This window comes from Lygodium microphyllum, chromosome 23, assembly GCF_053477565.2.
Source record: "Lygodium microphyllum isolate KBCC chromosome 23, Lygodium_microphyllum_v1.1.10, whole genome shotgun sequence".
NCBI classification, from domain to species: Eukaryota; Viridiplantae; Streptophyta; class Polypodiopsida; order Schizaeales; family Lygodiaceae; genus Lygodium; species Lygodium microphyllum.
The window spans coordinates 101,198,044-101,217,177 of record NC_141157.1 but is presented as its reverse complement, the minus strand read 5'-3'; the positions used below and the strand labels follow the sequence as shown (position 1 = coordinate 101,217,177).

Below are 19,134 nucleotides of genomic sequence, written 5' to 3'. Positions count from 1 at the left end.
TGTTCATATAGAAAATTAGGCTGAGAATCAGTCCATAGAAGTATGTGCATTGAATTTTTATCAAACAATTCAAGAATTTGTTGAGTAGGAAGTCATTGGTTTAGTCAATAAGGTTGAAGTGCAAGTGGAGACAAAATACAAGATGGTGGATAAGAAAGTCAAGCCTGTGGCAATCCCACTGCCTCTCCTGAAAGTGAAGGGATGGCTGATAGGGTAGCAAATTAGCCAAATCTTCGTGATCCTTCCAACATTGGTAAAAAGTTCATATCTGAAAGTATAAAATAGCTCAAAATAGGTGAAAATTCTTTCCTTTTGTCGGTTGAAAAACACTCTTTTATGCAAATGCTAATGAAACATGGAAAAGATTTTGCATTTCAATCAAGTGAAATAGGATGTATGGATCCAAATATTGTGGCTCCTATGGTCATTTTTACGGTCCCACATGTGCCTTGGAACCTCAAGCCCATTCTCGTTCCAAGGGCGCATTTGCCCAAATTATTGGAACTTCTAAATGAGGAGATCAGAATGAAGTTTTTAGAACCTTCCTCAGCACCTTACTCAAATCGATGGTTTACAGTACCCAAGAAAAATGGATCTTTACAATTAATCCAAGATCTACAACTTGTTAATCGTGTCACAATCTGAAATGTTGGTTCGGGTCCAATTGTTGACGAGTTTGCTGAAGCTTTTGCAGTTAGAGCAATTTATTCTATGGGCGACCTGTATTCAGGATATGATCAATTTTAGCTTTCATTAGAAAGCCCAGACATTACCACAATGAAAACACCTCTTGGATTGGTCTGCATGTGCACTCTACCACAAGGTGCAACAAACTTCGTAGCCCATATGATAAATGCCATGCACAAAGTCTTAAGGGACTTTATTCCACAACTTTTTCATTTCTTGATGATGTACCTATCAAGGGATGTGAAGTCAATGAAAAGAATGAGGAGCTTGACGAAGATGGCTGTAGGACATTTGTAGTTAACCATATTCATGATTGTGATGGGATTTTGACAAGGCTTGCCTAGAAGAGGTACATCTCACCCTTTTTGGAGCTAAGTCGATTTTTGGAGTAGAAAAAGTCCTAGTGGTTGGACATCTATGTGGCCCCTATGGACATAAACCTTCACGAATTAAGATAGATGTCATCAGTAGAATGCAAGAAAAATGCACAAATATTTCAAATGTGAGAAGATTTCTTGCTGCATGTATATTCTATCTCATATGGATACCGCATTTTGCTCATGTAGCTGAAAATCTCTATCAATTATTAAGAAAAGGCCAAATATTCTCTTGGGGGAAAGAGCATACTCTCACTATACGCAAACTAAAGAAGTTAATTTCAGCCCCCACTCTCAAAAGGGCTGATTATTCAAATGGTCAACCCATCATCCTTATTGTGGATACAAGTCCCATTGGGATAGGATGGGCTATTGGCCAAGAAGACCTTGAAGGTAAGTGGTATGCAATTCATTTTGGAGCAAAGGTTCTCAATGAACGTTAAAGAAGGTATGCACAAGTAAAAAGGAAATTGTAGGGAGTTGTAATAGCATTAAAGTGTGATTGTGAATACTTTATAAGTGCTTCCATAGTGGTAGAAGCTGATTGTCTTCCACTCTTGGGCATGATTGCCAACTGCTCTATACTCGACATTGCTATGCTAAGATGGATTGCATATATTAAATCTCTCAACCCCGAATTAAAGCATATTGCAGGAAATGCGAATCCAGTTACTGACATGCTATCATGTGCAACATATGACAATGAAGAAGATCTTATGGAAGAAGATGAAGCTGAAGAATCTGTACTTGTTGAATTTCATTCCATGGCTGCTGAAAGTACATTTTTAGTTACTACATATACAAACCCAAAGCTGAATCTTGCAGGTGAAGCTGATATTTTTAATGGTATAGCATTAAATATAGTAAGAACAAGAAAAGGTATTGCTGTAAATCAGCATATAGCAACAAAGATCAAAGATTTATCTATGGAAGAAGGGTGGTTAACTAGAAGCCAGCATGCTCATTGCATTGCTCAAGTTCTAGTTCATTTCCTTGAAGAAGATTATGAAGAAGATTGACTAAAGATCAGCCAATATTTGAGCACAATGAAGAAGGAGGAGTCTTGGACTAATGAAGAGTCCAAGCATATTAAGAAGAAATCTTATGTCTTTTTTCTTGACGAAGGGCATCTATGGAAGCACACAAAGAAGAAGAAAGGAGTGCCTGACCGAGTTTTAGGTAACAAAAGATTGCAACAACAGGTAATGAAGGAATTTCATGAAAGCCTGTGGGCTGGCCATAGAGGAATATGGGGAACCTTTAGCAAAGTCAAAGAAAAATATTGGTGGAAAAACATGTATAGGGACATAACACATTTTGTTGAAACCTGTTATGTGTGTTAGATGTAAACACCATATTGGGGAATATGGGAATTTCCCATAAGTTTGGGACACGTGGTCAAATCTTTGGATTTGTCATAACTTGAAAAATATAACTCCAAATCGAGCACTCTATAGCTCAATAAATTCCATTTTACAAGAGCTTTCCAATGATAGGTCACATCATATAGTTTGAGAAACTTATGGGCATGTTATCCGGGTGCTACCTTTTTAGTATTCAAAAAATGGGAATTGGGAGATTCCCAAACTCACTAATATTGTGTTTGTATTCTATGGTCAAGCATCGAGATGGGTTACAACTGACTTATCCCTTGACTATACATTATAGATGGGTTATTGATCTTGTAACCATGCCTACAGGAATATGGAATATGCGATATTTAGTGCTTGCAAGAGAGGGTCTAACCAATCAAGTTGAAGGCAAAGCCTTAACAACCAAGTCTACTCAAGCTGTTTGTCATTTTTTGCTTGAAGATGTGTTTTGCAGATATGGTTGAGTGGGTAAAGTAACTGCAGATAGAGGAGAGTTGGATGCTGATGAGGCACGCAACTTCTTTGCTCAATTGGGTATTAAGTTGGATTTAACATCAACCAACCATGAAGGCAATGGGAAAAGTGAGAGAGGGCACCAGCCTATTCTCAAAACTCTAGCAAAGTCTTGTAGAGGAAAGATCAAAGAATGGCCTAAAATGCTACCTTTTGCATTATGGGCTGACCGGACTACTCACAGTACAATGACTAGTTATTTGCCAGCTGAACTTATGCATGGACAACAACCAATTATGCCAATTGAAGAATCTATTCTCACATGGAGTCTTCTATCTTGGGAGGAAGGCATCAGTAGAGAAGAGTTGCTGACTTTGTGCCTATGGCAGCTAGAAAGAAGGCCTGAAGATGTTCAAGCAGCTATTGAGAAGCTAAAGATAGCAAGCCTAAAGAACAAAACAAGATTTGATAAGCGAGACCGAATTTGGCCAGGAGCAATTCAAAAAAATGACTGGGTGCTTGTCTATGACAGTAGCCTAGATAATCAATACAATGCTTTTAGGAAGATGGTAAAGTGTTGGTTTGGCCCGTATGTGGTAAAGGTCATTCATGACAATGCCACATATTCATTGGCTGAATTGGATGGAACAAGCATGAAGATACCCATAGCTGGAAAAAAAATCGAGCTCTTCAAACGAAGAGAAAGTTCAACATATGAGTTAGAAGACTTGGATATAAGTCAAGAGCATGAAGACATAGAGGAAGACGAAGAGGTAGAAGATGAAGATATTGACATGGCAGAAGATACTTCTTCTAACACTGCAGATCCGTAAGACTTTGGCACATGATGCTAGAGGATGTGCAAGTTAGGAGGGGGTGGATGTCGTGCCGCTACGTGCACACCGTGTTTAAAAAAAATAATCTAGAGTGTGGCTTTCTTATTGATTTAGAGAGCCAATGCCATTTTAGACATTAGTGTTAGTGTCCATGGTTCAAAAATATTAGATTTTTGGGCAAGTTTCAGCCAATTTTTGATATTTTAGATATTATCTCTTTAGAAATCCATAAAACTATAGACAACTTCTAGATTAGGATGACATGTAAAAGAAAGCATGTAGCTTTCAGCTAATTTGAGATGATTTTATGTAAAAAGAGAGATTGGTGAAATCGCGCGACGTGTGATCGCTGTTTTCAAGCAGTGAATAGCACTCCGAAGTGGGAGATGAAGGAGTGATTTGGCAGAATTCTAGCCAAACGTGCTAATATTTTATCCCCTTTTGGAGCCAATGGAAGCATCAGATTGGTAATTTGAGCAACATAGAGGAAGGTATTATTTTATACACATTTTTGTCTATTAGAGTTATATCTTCTCATAATGCTGAAAGAAACTGATACGCTTCATCTCTGTTAGTATTCTTCTATATTTTCTAATTCTTTTTAGGAGTATTCTTCTACATCTTCAATTTTTTCAAACCCCTTCTTTCCGTCTACTCCTCTCCCTGAATCTACCTTCACATTGATGTCTCTCATCTTCAAGAACTTGGCTTGAAACTTTCAACCCTTCTCTTATCTCTACCATCTCCGGAGTCTAAGCTCTTGAACCCCCATACATTCTTCTCTTGCCAAACCCCTGTGGTGACTTTTAACCCTACGCGCTATGACAACGTTTTCTATAGGCATGTGCTAGCATCCCATGCCCATTTGGGGAGCCTACTGTCATCCATTTGATGTACTCGGGTGGCATATCTTAGTATCGGATCATAACATGTACTGCAATTGGCCGACGACCAGTTTCCAAATGCATAAGTACATACGGTGTGGTGCTTTTGATGCCCAAATGTCTATGAATAAAATCTTTTTGCAGCTTCTCAATGTCATTCCATGCAGATGAGGAGATGCCCCCCTCCCCCCCCCCCCACACCCCCCCCCCCCCCCCCCCCCAACACACACACACACACTCCATATAATACCGTATGTAGAACATATGCATTAAAAATTATACATCATATTTTCCAGTATTTAGTATCTATATGGCTGCAGTCATTTTCAAAGTGATAAAGCTTTATTTTTCCTTCCGCTAATCGTTGTTCCACACATGTATGCCATTTGTGGTCTGCAGGTATCTCAATCCCCAAGTATTTGAAAGTAGATACTATCTCTATAGACTGTCCCATGCGTAATGTACTTTCGGTGGGGTCTTTGATTACTTGATGTGCATAACCATTAGCTTTGTTGTTTATATATTCACCGTCAAACCGCTATCTTGACAAAACCATTCAAGAATCCCCATGAACTACTACATACGTTCCCCAGTATATGTGATGAAGACCATATCATCTGCATAAAGTAGGAGCAAGATGGCAAACATACCAATATGCAGGATTTTGGCTTCCTCTTCATTCATAGCCATGAGAAGTATTTCGTCTAGCTTATCAATGCTTAAACCAAATAATGTAGGGGAGAGCGGGCAACCTTGTTTGACTCCCATATTACTCTCAAATACTTGTGACAGCTCGTTGCGATCTCTGAGGCAGCATACCACTCGTTGATATATCTTGTAAATTCCCATGCATAGATCATTTAGGACCCCTAATTCTTGCATTTGTTGCCATAAGACAACTCTTGTACTGTGTCAAAAACCTTCTTAAAATCCACAAAATAGCAATACAAGGTTGCTCCCTCAAGTTGACTTTCATCCATAAGCACACATAAAGCAACCAAATGGTCTATGGTGTTATGACCAGGGTAAAAACAGAGAGAGAGAGAGAGAGAGAGAGAGAGAGAGAGAGAGAGAGAGAGAGAGAGAGAGAGAGAGAGAGAGAGAGAGAGAGAGAGAGAGAGAGAGAGAACCTAGGCCCCACACATGAGAGAGGGAGGGAGGAGGGGGAAGGAAGAAAACTTTTTAATAAAAAAAGACTATTCTCTCTATTTTTTCTTTCCCTTTCTCCCCATATTTTCTCTCTCTTTAAAATTATATATTTCCTCTCTATCTCTCTCTCTAAGTCAAAAACTATATCAAAAAAATTTTAATTTAAAAAAGACTATTCTCTTTTCTCTTTCCCTCCCTCTCTCCGTCTTTTTCTCTTTCTTCTTCTTCTTCTTCTATCTCCCTCTCAAAGTGTGTGAAAAACTATATAAAAAAAATTAATTAAAAGAAAATTTTAAATTAAAAAGTTTAATCTAAATCAGAGAGAGAGAGAGAGAGAGAGAGAGAGAGAGAGAGAGAGAGAGAGAGAGAGAGAGAGAGAGAGAGAGAGCCTAGGTCCTACACATGAGTGAGAGAGAGGGAGGAGGGGGCAGGAAGAAAAATGTTTAATTAAAACAAGACTATTATGTTTCCTCTTGCCCCCCTCCGTCTTTTTCTCTTTCTTCTTCTTCTTCTTCTGTTTTTATCCTTCTTCTTTTTCTTCTCTCTTGCTCTATCTCTCTCTCCTTCTTTAAATTAAAAGAAAACATTTAAAAATGCTTAATTAAGAGAAAAGTTTATATTAAAAAGTTTAACCTAACACACACACACACACACACACACACACACAGAGAGAGAGAGAGAGAGAGAGAGAGAGAGAGAGAGAGAGAGAGAGAGAGAGAGAGAGAGAGAGAGAGAGAGAGAGAGAGAGAGAGAGAGAGGCTTTTAATTAAAAAGGGGAGAAGGAAGAGAAAAGGAGAGATTACACATGAGAGAAAGGGGAGGGGAGGGGAGGGGGTTTTAATTAAAAAAGAGAGGTCTAGAAAAGATTGTAGGTTTGAGGAGCCCTCTAGAGGGCTTTCCGAACCTACAACCAAAATAATATAGTAGTAAGATAGATAACATATTTCATAAAAGTTAGACACAATTATAATTCTAATTCTATAAAATAATTAGAGAAACTTTTTGGGCAATTGGAATTGTATGTTTTATAATGTCAATATGGGCATTGCCATAAGCTTAACAAAGCTTTCCTTAAGGCCTCGGGCTTATATGTTCATTAATAGCATACATTTGTAGGCCATCATTTTCCATGTCCTCAATAGTGCCACATGGTTCAGATGTCACATGTACAAGTTGTCGCTCTTCAATGTGCATGTGAACTTTTAAAGGTCCTGCACCCTAAAGTTCATCAACTGATCCTCAAAGGTGAAACTACCACATTTATTAAGTCGATTGTGTTACTAAGTGTTCTTATTTTAGAAGCACATCACTAGAGTCTTGTCTATAGGCATATGCGATAATACGCGAAGAAACCAACTAGGACCTGACACACCTAGGGGGACCTTCCAATCCACCTGAGGTGCAGAAGGCTAAGGGAGGAGAAAACGAAGCAGTCAAAGTCTTTAGAAGTTGAATGGTAGAAGAAATCCCATGACCTGCCAAAGCACTTCACGAAGTACAAAAAGGGTGACCGAATATTGGTGTTAGTAGGGGCTAAACGAAAAGGGCAAGCTAGTGAACCCATGTTCTATGAGGCTAGTAGCTATGTTTGGGTTTGAACTTTGCTATTTCGAACCAAAGAAGATGACCTAGAGGAGAAAATAACAAACCTCTCACCTTGAGTTTGGTTTTTAGCTCCCCATTGGTTTGGAATTCGGCCAAATGTTCTCTTATGTGCTTTTCTAGGTTTAATAGGTCCCATGAGTTTGTTCTAGATGATTTTGAGTCTCCCCATTGGTTTGGAAATTGTCCAAAAGTTCTCTTGTGTGCTTATCTAGTTTAGTAGGATCCTGTGAGTTTGTTTTAGATGGCTTTGAGGTTGTATGATAGATCTTTAGGGTGCAAAATATTAAGTTGAGATGAAAATTTAGATATCACAACAGTCATACTTATAATATTTTGCACAAAGAATTGAAAAGACAATTAGACTCTCATTGTAAAGAAGAGTTTGCAAATAAAGAGCAATACAAGGCATCAAATGCTTGCAAAGTGACCACTCGTTGATTCAATAAAGCTAGACTATAACTTACAACATAATGATCATGGAGTCAAATTTCTTTTAGCTCTAATAGTGGTGGTAGCTCTCATATTTCAAGTGACTTCAATCAAGTTGGTAGCTACATCTAGGTCTTCATACTTCTTTCTTGCTTTTTTTCTCAATCTCTTTGACAATCCAAATGCTTAGCTAAGGGAAGGGCTCTTTAGTGTGGCCATTTCTATGTTTGTGTCTTTGAAAATCACTTCATCTTGGCCTTCTCCCACATTTTCTAATTCTTCATTTGCATCTACCTGTGTGAGTAAGGATGCCAAATCATATGATATTTATGAAATAAGTCTATAAACAGTAATTAATAGTGATTATATCCTAAACAAATGGATGTTACCAATCTTCAAGCTTGAGAGTACTTATGGGTTGTCGTGTTCCATGGCATAAGAAACAATACATTAAGCATGAATGTATATAATACTTGCTACTTCAAATAGAAATGGCTATTATTTCAAGTAGGTAGACATGACCATTTCTAGACTCTAAATTTGTGAATGGTTTCTCTTCTTTTAGTGTGTAGTCTAAAAGGAAGTGATAATATATTTAAACGTTGATCATTCTACAAATAGTCTATTGATAGATCACAACTAGTACATTCCTAATATTCTAGCAGACTAGTAGACCCCAGTACCACTAGTAGTTACCAGTACAATTGGTGGCTACTAGTATATTTATTGGCTCCTAGTGTAAGTGGTGACTATAACTTATATTGATAGCTTCCATTTACACTAGTACATACAAGTTGTATGGGTGGCTAGAAGTATACTAGCAACTACTGGTTGTACCAATTGCATAGATATCAACTATACTAGCAATATAACTAGCACCTACTAGGTAGCTACTAATTGTACTGGTAGCTACTAGTATACTTATACTTGTTGTTATCAATTGGTTATACAGGTTGTATAAATGCCAATTGTATTCACAATATAACTAGTACCTACAAGGTAACTACCAATTGCACTAACATTTACTAGTACACATGTACTACTTATTAATTATACTATAGCTAGTAGCTAGCATGCATAGCCAGTAGTCATATTGATAGCTACTAATTGCTTATACTAGTTGCTATCGGTTGTACTATAAAAGCTAGTTATTGGTTGTATTGATGGCTGCCAATATACACATATTTGTTATTATCAATCGAATCATAACTAGTAGCTACCATACCTACTAACAACTACTAGTATAGTTGTACTTATAGTTATCAACAATAATATAATAGATGGCTACCTAATAGAGCTACCAACATAGCTACTAGCTATATTGACAGTATAACCAATACCTACTAGGTAGCTACCAATTCTATTGATAGCTACCTTTGTTGCTAGCAATTGTATTATAGCTTGTAGCTACCAAAGCATGACCACTAGTTGGATTGATAGCTATCCATTTATACTAGTTGCTATCAATTGTACTATAATAGGTAGCTACCTGTACACTTGTACTTATTCCTATTGTATTATTACCATTCTAACTGCTAGTATGACTGAGTAACAATGAGGTAGCTTCTAGTTGTAGGTGATTTCAAAACAATTACTTGGTAAATGCCAATATAAAGAAGAGCTACTTGTTGTAGGTCATTTCAATGTAAATTTTAGCTACTAGTATAATTGGTAGCTATAAGGTAGCTATTATATAAATTGATAGTAACCAATACACTTGTACTTGTAGATAGCTATCAATGATACTAACACTGGTAAATACCAGTGGTACTGAGAACTACTAGTATACTTTTTCTTGTAGCTATCAATTACATTGTTAGCTACCAAATATATTGGTACCCACCACATGGTACACATTTTGGTGGCAGTTCATTCCAATAATAAATTTTTTATAGCCATACATGCATTACTGGTACTAATACACTCTAATAGCCACTAGTTAGTTGCCACTGTAACAACTAGTTACCAACTATAATGAAAACAACCTCAATCCTATCCTAGAAAAATCTTAGTAGTTCATATCCTTGGTACAACAACAAGCCATGACAACGATACAAGTTTTAATGAGTGCTTCTCTTAATGCACTCATTTGACGATACCCAATTGTCAAATAACCTTAGAGACTTGATGTGTTGAGAGATATCTTGGCTACACCTAGGCTCCATGCACTTGCTCATGCTCTCAACTAGATGAGAAAAACAATATTGGTGATATGCATGCCTACAAGGTAGCATGAACATACCTAGTGCATCGTCATCAAACATTGCTTCTCATCAAACATTGCCAATCCACATGCAGCACAAATTCCAAATGGGACCACTTCATATTGCATGCATTCGTCTCATGTCAAACTCTCTTTAAATAGCACTTAGATCATCAATAAAGCCTCTACATTGAAAGTCAATATGAAGGGCCTCAATGCTCACCAAAAGTGTAGTCACTTTACTCCTCATTTCTTTAATCTTGTTAATATAAAAGGATCTAGCCAATTTGAGCTCTTACAAACAAGTTTTGGCATCTTTGAGCTATCTTGTCAGAGTTCTAGTCAAGCCCATGGCACCCTCATTATGATGAAGTTCGACCATCTAGCCACTTTGCAATCTCAGTAAGTTCTAAAAAAGCCCATGTGGTGGTTTCTTTTCACCATCTCTGATAGATTGTCTAAATAAGGAACTATTAGTGGAGCAAAATGCACACGTGTCAATGGGTTTAGAACTAAACCCTTGCTTGCATCAAAGTTATCATCATGGGTCACAACTACAGCTACTACCCACTTATATGAGGAAGCCACTTGCCATTGAGCCCACCACCATACAAGACCCGCCCTACCATTGGATTCTATCATCCTCTTAACCTTTGCCAACTACTCGATACCACCCACTTGTCCTCCACGACTCATGCGAATGTGGGCATACCACAAACATCAGTTTAATCCATCAACAACTTGTCACTTCTAGAAGTCGCTTATGCCATATTATTTGCAACATGTTGCTTTTTCTTATAGAACTACTTACAAGATATGCAATTCTTTGCCCTGAGCAATATTTGAACAAAAGTCTTAAATGAGTTTATTTTCTTACTTAAAGAATGGTGAAAAATATTTGGGGATTGGTTAATAAGTATACAATATCGCTTACTTCCTACTCAACCTAGATGTAGTAGAAATTTGAGCTTGGAGAATAACTATCCTAATGTGAAGAACCCTTTAAAAATGACATTTGTAGGCCTAACTAGGTGGTAAGCCAGAGCATGAACATGAACAAGGATGAGCTTCACATGTAGGGTTATGCGATGAGCAGCATTTGAAGCATTGGTAGAGGCAAAAGTCATCAGATGGAGCTTGTAACGGTGCCCCTACAACCCCAAAACAAACACAAAAGAATCAATGGGTGGTACTTGACATAGCTTAATGAAAAGATAGAAAATTCATTGAGGCATGATTGAAGGAACAGATAGTGTTCATCAGAATAATGTATACACAAAATGGAGGAGGCACACAATCATGTAAGCAAAGCAAGGCAAGCATATTATTGGGAGAGGCACTTGAGAGTAGTAGGATGAGGATAGAGGAACACCCAAATGAATGAAGAGGGGAAGCATGTGAATACTTAGAAGGTTGGGATGGGAGAGGCGATGGATACTTACAAGACTTGAGAAGGCGAGAGGAGCCGCCATGCTGCTGCTGATGCTGCTGCTGCTGGAGGCTCACTCGAGAGCACACAATCACCGTTGCGATCAGCAGCCCCACGCACACCAACCCCCATCTCTTCCCCTTCATCCTCCCCTAATCCCACACTAATCGCATCACTAATCAAGCTCTACTCGCCCCACACCTCACAGATCGCCAATCAACCCTCCTAACCACCTCTCTTAATCGCCTCCCTTCTATTTGCTCGTCTTATGAAACCCCTTCCCTTAATCACCTCTCTCTCTCTCTCTCATCATCTCCTCTTCTCTTCTCCGGGTGAGATGCACTACATAATTCTTGCTTTTCCACACACCCCCTTCCTTTATAAGGTCGTTCTCCACTCTACCTTAGATAGACACACACACACACACAACTCCTTTTCAAGCACATGTCCCTCTTTCCCTTCCCCATAAAGACATTAGCTTTGAAAGAGACATTAGCTTTGAAAGATACCTCAAGGGATTAATCTAAGGTTTGAACTCCCTCGCTCCTTCCGTGTACACATCCATATGCTCAAACCACTTGCATTCCAACCCCCCTTGCTAACATAAAGCTGCTCTTCAAAGAACAATATAAGTGATGTGGACGTAATCGACACCTTTCTATTCGATTGCCTCTTCTTGTGATGAATCAGGACAAATAGAGACCTTTCTTACGTAGCATTGAGCTTTAGCAAGCTGTCTATGCATATGTTTATTTCTTGAAGACTAAAGTTTATGGGAATGCCCTATAATGAAATGACCAAATGTTTATAACATAATGCATAAAAGGCACCAAGCTCATGTGAGATACGTGGCAATCTAATCCATGCTGTCACACATTCAATTTTTATTTACTGCTTGCCTCTTGACTTATGAGACAACCTTTGGAAGAAAGCCACAAAATCATGATTGTTGCATTCATGGCCTTTTCCAAGAGACCACGAAATCATGACTACTTGCATTCATTGCCTTTTTAAGAGTTCTTGACTATTTACAACTAGAAGAGTTGTGACTATCAATTTCAATATCAATAGGTCAAAAAAGGCCATGTCACACAACTTGGCATTATAATAAAACAAGCACCTATGTATTCTTGTTGTGCAATTCTATTAGGGATATTGGGTAATTTGTCCCATTTGACTCATAAGACATTACCATTTTAGATTTTGTGATGTCTAGCATGAGGAATTTTAGCTCAAAATAAATAATTAGAGAGAGCCATTCATATACTTGCATATACAACTATAAAGTGCTATGATCATCTCGATACCCACATGTATGCATCGAATTAATGTTATGATAATACATTACAATTTTAAGATTCATAATGAATGTATCATGAAGAACTTCATTTCAAAATACAAAAATAGGAAGAGTATGTATATATTTGCATTACAACTAAAGCAATCATTTCCATACATGATTTATGCACCAAAGTAACGTTATCTTTTTTGAGCATGTACAAATTATCATTTTGGTGAGAATCATGTTTTGATTAGAATGATGCATTATTGCTTCCACACATGAAGTTGATAGTCAAGAGTAAAGTGTACAAGACACTCTACACTTTTCTTTTATACATATACCATTGTCTTAGGGGTCTACAAATATCAAGTCATCAATGTAAAGATTTTTGAGTGAATGACATTTGTTTTACATTGTTATCAACTTAAATAATGTGAGATGAGTTTTACAAATGCATTAAATTTATTGACACTAATAACACAAATTAATTGAGACTTATCCACTGTAATTCAATAGCCTATATTATCCAATGTGATTTATAGGCTATGTGAGTATAGGGGAGGCTTAATCACCAAAACCAAGTGCCTACTATAAGAGACAAGATTAATCCAACATGTTGGACATTATCTTTGGGGGTGCACCTTTAAAAATGTAGGTGTACCACATGCAATCAAAACAAATGGGATAGTCATTTAACAAAATTTTAATAAATGTGGAGGATTACATTTACAAAAGGGGATTAATTTGAGAGAAAAAAAGGTGTAAGTTCATTAAGAAAAAGTGAACTTTTTATTGCCTTAATCCATGTAAGGAATGGAGTTTTTTTTATAACTTTGAATATACATCATGTAGATGGTTTCTTATAGGCATATCCTTGACAACATTAGTAGAGGCAGTCCTTTAAAATAGGACACAACAATTACTTCTACCCTGAAGTCCCTCAATCGTGACAAGAGAGCTTTGGTCATCTTATTTCCATTCTACAAATTGTTGTATAGGAACAAGGAGCCATAGATCAATGGTTACATAATACTTTATAGAATGGAAATATAGTCAATGCTCTCTTATAGGCCATCACAATATTGCATGGTCCCTAATTCCTTAGAAATATGTGGACAACTTCATTTCTACTTTAGACGCTCTTTAAGAATTGCTCCCATAATGAAGTCTTGTTGGCTACCTGCCATTTCCAAGTGTTTGCCAATTTAACGACTGTACAATATCTCTCTTATCTAATCATTATTACTATTATAACCTAGCCTTCAAGTTGCATGATCAAATGAGGCCTAAAAGAGGTTTTGCTCAAGAAGGAGCAAAACCTAGCCTTCAAGTTGCATGATCAAATGAGGCCTAAAAAAAAGAGGTTTTGCTCAAGAAGGAGCAAAAAGGGCAAGAGCTAGGTTAAATGATAATGGTCCACAAGATACTTTAGCTCCTCAAAACTCATCATTTATTGGTTAATGGAATTTTCTTTTGCCCAATCTTGTAGAAGCCTTACTCCAAAAATAAGAGCTCAAGTGGAGCCTCAAGTAAATGAAAACTCAAGTATGTGATTTTATAAGTTGTAAAACTTACCCTTGTCTAATTCTTTCAATTTGTTATTTTCCTTTCAATACTCAAATCATATTTCAACAAATCCCAATGATGTCCTCTTTGAGGATCTCTTACATTTGCTTGGATGGGATTAATGACTCAATCCTTTAGGAAAGTTTGAGTATTAAACTTTAACTTTAGTAGATCATATGTTCTTAGAAAGGTAACCTCTTTTATAGTTTAATTTTCTCTTACTTAAAAAATGGAAGTGATATAAGAATCCATGTATCACAAGTGTTTAAGGGGTTACATGTTATGAGAGGTAATAAAATGACCCTCTTTCCTTGAAAACATATCGAGTGATTTTCAAAGTGAAATTGAAAACCCCCTTTTGTAACCTAAAACCTTTGAATTCACACAAATTTAATCAAATAATTAAAATATATTTAAGAAATCACATCATTAATAGACTAAGGTGGACCAAGTAGATTTTAATATTCTTAGGCTTTTTGGTGAACTGTAGTGTGTTTTCTATGACTTTTTAGAAGTGTGGTGAATCCCCTTTCAAAAAGTTCTTATTGAGCCTAATAAAATTGTAAACCCTAATGTTTAATTATTAGAAAATTTAGCAAATCTTATTGCTAAAAGTAATCTTATATGAATTGATGTATTGCTTCTTGAAGAACCAAGGAAAAAGAATATTTAGTCTTCAAAAAATCCAAGGGGCTACATTTGAAATGTCATCATAAGCATCTATAAAATGAAATGTATTTATAATCTTGAAGATGTGCTTTGGGAATGGCATCTGAAATTTATTTATAGTCTTGAAGATGTACAATTTTGGGAATGGCATCTAATTACAAGGTATAATAATTGGATTACACATTATTATAAACTTTAGTTACTTCAACATTAAAATAAGTTAATGTTGCTATACTAAGCATCACACAATAGTTAAAGTTATATGAACAAAAAAGGCTAAATGTTTTGGTGTTATCATCATGATATATATACTAACACATACTATTGCTACCTCAAATCATTTTCAATAGCACCTACACTTATGAGCCACAAAAGCGGATTAGCCCCTTTAAGAAGTTCCAAGGACCATTATTTCAAAAGTGGTGCATTTGGGTTAGATGGAAAAAGTACTCTACCTTACATAGAGTGGAGCGATTACAATGTCAATTACATTGATTGTGTCTCACTTAAATGGGCTTAAACTTTTGGATGTATGTCACTAGGTATTCAATAAATGGGGAAGTTAGCTCTAGAGATGGGACCCATGTGTACATAGTCCCACAACACCTAGCCTTTTGCTTTGCATCCCATCTTGTAGACATGTATCCTTCATATAAACATGAAGTGGCATCCAAAAGATATAATCACATTGTAGATATGTACCTTTCATATAAACATGAAGTGGCATCCAAAATATATAATCACATTATATGTGACTCGAAGCCGCACAATATTACTTTGATGTCCAACTTTTGAGGTACCACTTGAAGAATGTCAAAGTGTTCTCAAGTTTCCACTCGAGCTTGATGGGTGTTAGATTATTCATGAGAAGAAGTTTGAAAGAGCTTCTCACACCAATGAACATGGCACCTGATTAAGATATTTAAAGAGATGATCCAATTTGGTCTAACGTTTAATTAGAGAATACCATGCTTTCATTGTGATTGTATAAGGTATTTAATAATTAACATTAGCAAAAATTTACAATTTGTTTAGAATTTGTAATTCTAAATTTTGATATTCTTTTTCAATAATGCAATGCTAGTGAACAAAGGAATGGGCAAGTTAACTTAAAAGAACATTTGTTTGTGTCATTTTCAAAAATTGGCCAACATAGGAGGCCACTTTAAAATCATATTTGTGCTACAAAGATGTTTAGCAAAGCGTTAGAAGAAGACCTCAAACAAGCTTTTGATGAACCCAACTTAAGCTCTTATCAATTATTAAGAGTGCACATTGCTACAATGCATGCCTTTATAGGATGATTAAAAGAAGTTATTTTGTATGTGAATTGCCCATTGTGGGTTTTTATCTAAATTAGCTTGTGAGACAACATTGAGCTTTTGATGGATATATGTAACTAGATGTTTTAGTTTGACATCTCCTGCTTTCTTTTGCATTCATTAATGCATTCAAGATCTCTCCCTCATGCATTGAGAAGTGGAAAAGTCTATATGAAATCTTGATACTCATTTGAAAATAGTTCTTTGAAATGTAATGCAAGGTATCACATGTATCGCTAATACCATTGAAATTAAAGAAATTCCTTCAACTACCATAATGACCTCTTCATATTCATATTGTTAATGAGGAGTTAGGATATAGATAGTAAAGAAAAAAATGATCCAAAAGATGCATTGACGAAAGATGAGAGTGACAAAAACTCAAAACACAATAACATTGATTGGGATATTGTATTAGAAAGGTAAGGGGATGGTCAAAGTAAAATCAAAGTTCGAATCGTTGGAATACATAAAAGTTTTAGATCGTGAACAAATAAGATACGAGCCCACAAGTAGTCCCCAATCTCAAAGTACTTATGCCTAAACAAAAAAAAAGGCCTTTGATACTCCACCAATGTAAAAAGGAGGGATTCTAGAGTCTAGAGGCATAGGCACTAAGTTTGAGATTCCACAGCTAACCAAATCTCAAAAAGTGAAGACCAATCTTCCTATACATTTATGAAGAAGGTAGCTCATGAATGCTCACAAAGACCTAGACTTTGATATCAAATGTCAACAAGACCCACAAGATCTCCTTGGGCAACCAAGGAACCTAAGAAAGCCTCACACATCACTCTCATGGATATCCAAAGCCTATGCAAGGATACTATCAAGGATGTTGCTATCTTTGGGTTCCATAATATGCCAAAACCATCAACCAAACCACTTACAAAACACAGTCATGTGCAATTAAAAAACCTTCGACAAACCAAGTCCCCAAAAACATGAAAACCACAACAACATTAGCTTAAAGGAAACACTGACCTTAAAGGAAAAGTGAAGGCAACATGAAGAATGCACAACAACTATCTAGTCACATTGTCAAAACCAACTCTATATTTTCTAAGCTCTCTATGAGATCACAAAACAAAATAATCACCCTACAAGGCCTATCACAATTTACAAACTAGAGGATGCCACTCTCTTCTTTGGCCAATAAATAGAGATGATCCAGTATTACAAAGGAATGTGTCATACTTAAGATGCAGATTTCTAAGAATAAGACACTTCAGACCCTGAATTTCAAATCAATGACTTCCCAACCACTCCTAAACATATCCACCAGTGAAGCAAAGCAAAATCAAAAGAGATCCAATAGACTCTAGAGGTCTTAAAAGAAATCCTCCTCCTAAGTAGTAGTACCAAGCATCTACCTCTTGTATGCCTCAAAGACAATCACAATTGCCAATAAATTTACAAGAAGGCTATAAATATATCTAAGCACACAAAATTCACAAATATAGAATTCTTCATCCAATTCGACTCCAGATCTGGAACCTTTGCCAAGGTTTTTGCAATGGTCTTGCCTATAAGGACACGGTCAACTTCATTTCCCAATAGCCCCCTACATGGGAGGAAATTGAGCATTTGTTCCACAAAAGCATTACGATGCAAGAGGAATTCTCAAAGAACTTGCTTGAAAAGCAAGTGCAACTGTAACAATTGATTCCATCATACACATCAGTCACAAAAATCAAAGAGCAATCAAAAGTTGACAAGCTTTAACAAAAATGCAACTCGCCAAGAAATTTCATCAAGAAATGGCATGCACTAGGGTTGAGATCACTTGTAGTGGTAGTCACCTTATGACAATAGCTTAGTAGTGCCAAACCATGAGTAAAATTTAAGACAACCCTACACATAGTGAGACCACCTCTTAGGTCCATAACGCTTACATGGAACATGACACTAAAGTTGCAATCCCATTCACTCTTAGATAAGACACAAATCAAAGAAGAATTGCACAGAGCATCAGTTCACTACTAGAGTTGCAACATCATCCACTCTTAGACAAAATCCTAATTGAAGAAGAATTGAAGCTCACTAGTTGTTTTGAAGGATCTTCCTTATTGTGCAATATCACTTTTTATCTTTGCACAATTTCCAAAAGGTCATTTGACTTAGATACCTTGACAAACTTAAAATATAACCCCCAATTTTATACTTGCTTGATGCCTTAAAATCTAACCAATTAATATTGTACAAAACTAATCCCAAGTAACTTAGTATGCAAATAGATCAACCATTATAAATGGAATCTTACACACAACTAGATCACTACCCTTCCAACTCTTGCAAACCTAGGAAGTTTTGAATCTTTCTTTTGCAAGGGGGACGAGTATATGGGAGTAATTTTAATAAGAGGTGAAGTTGATAAGTGATATCTATTGGTTTTGTTGTCCTTTGGCTAAGCACATTGCACTTGCTCTAATTCAAATAGCACTCAATTCGGACAATCGAATTGACTTTTGGAGATTGTTCCATGACAACGTCAAATTGTGTATGCTCAAGGGTCTAGTGTGGTGGCTTTGTACTATCTTTAGTCTAATCTACTCAATATCAACACTAGAAATAAAGCACTCTATATAGAGAATAGAGAAAATTGCATGAAATAGATCTTGAAATGTCTCGCAACCCCAAAACTTCATGAAAACCACTCAACATGATGCAAAATCTGTCTCTTGCACTAGATTAAGTTAATCTAAGTGGTTTGAATATATGAGCTAGTACTAGAGATAGTATAGATTGTCTAGGAATGCTGGGTCAAACACTCCCTTTGGATTTTAGAGACAAATTCGGAGACTCGGGCTTTAAGCTATCTTGCAAACTAAGTGATCTAGCCTTGTGCGATGGAATTTACTTCTTATAGG

The 19,134-nt window shown here is 36.6% G+C and overlaps 1 long non-coding RNA gene across 2 annotated transcripts; it reads right to left on the bottom strand.

Annotated features, from left to right (window-relative positions):
- Positions 1-7,709: 7,709 nt before the first annotated feature.
- Positions 7,710-11,749, bottom strand: LOC148016535 (uncharacterized). Of its 2 annotated transcripts, XR_015688085.1 has the most exons (3): positions 11,439-11,749; positions 11,070-11,147; positions 7,710-8,087 (listed from the first exon to the last, which is right to left on the bottom strand). It is a non-coding gene; the product is annotated as an uncharacterized LOC148016535 (long non-coding RNA). The 2 variants fall into 2 exon arrangements; XR_015688086.1 differs by lacking the exon at positions 11,070-11,147.
- Positions 11,750-19,134: the final 7,385 nt, after the last annotated feature.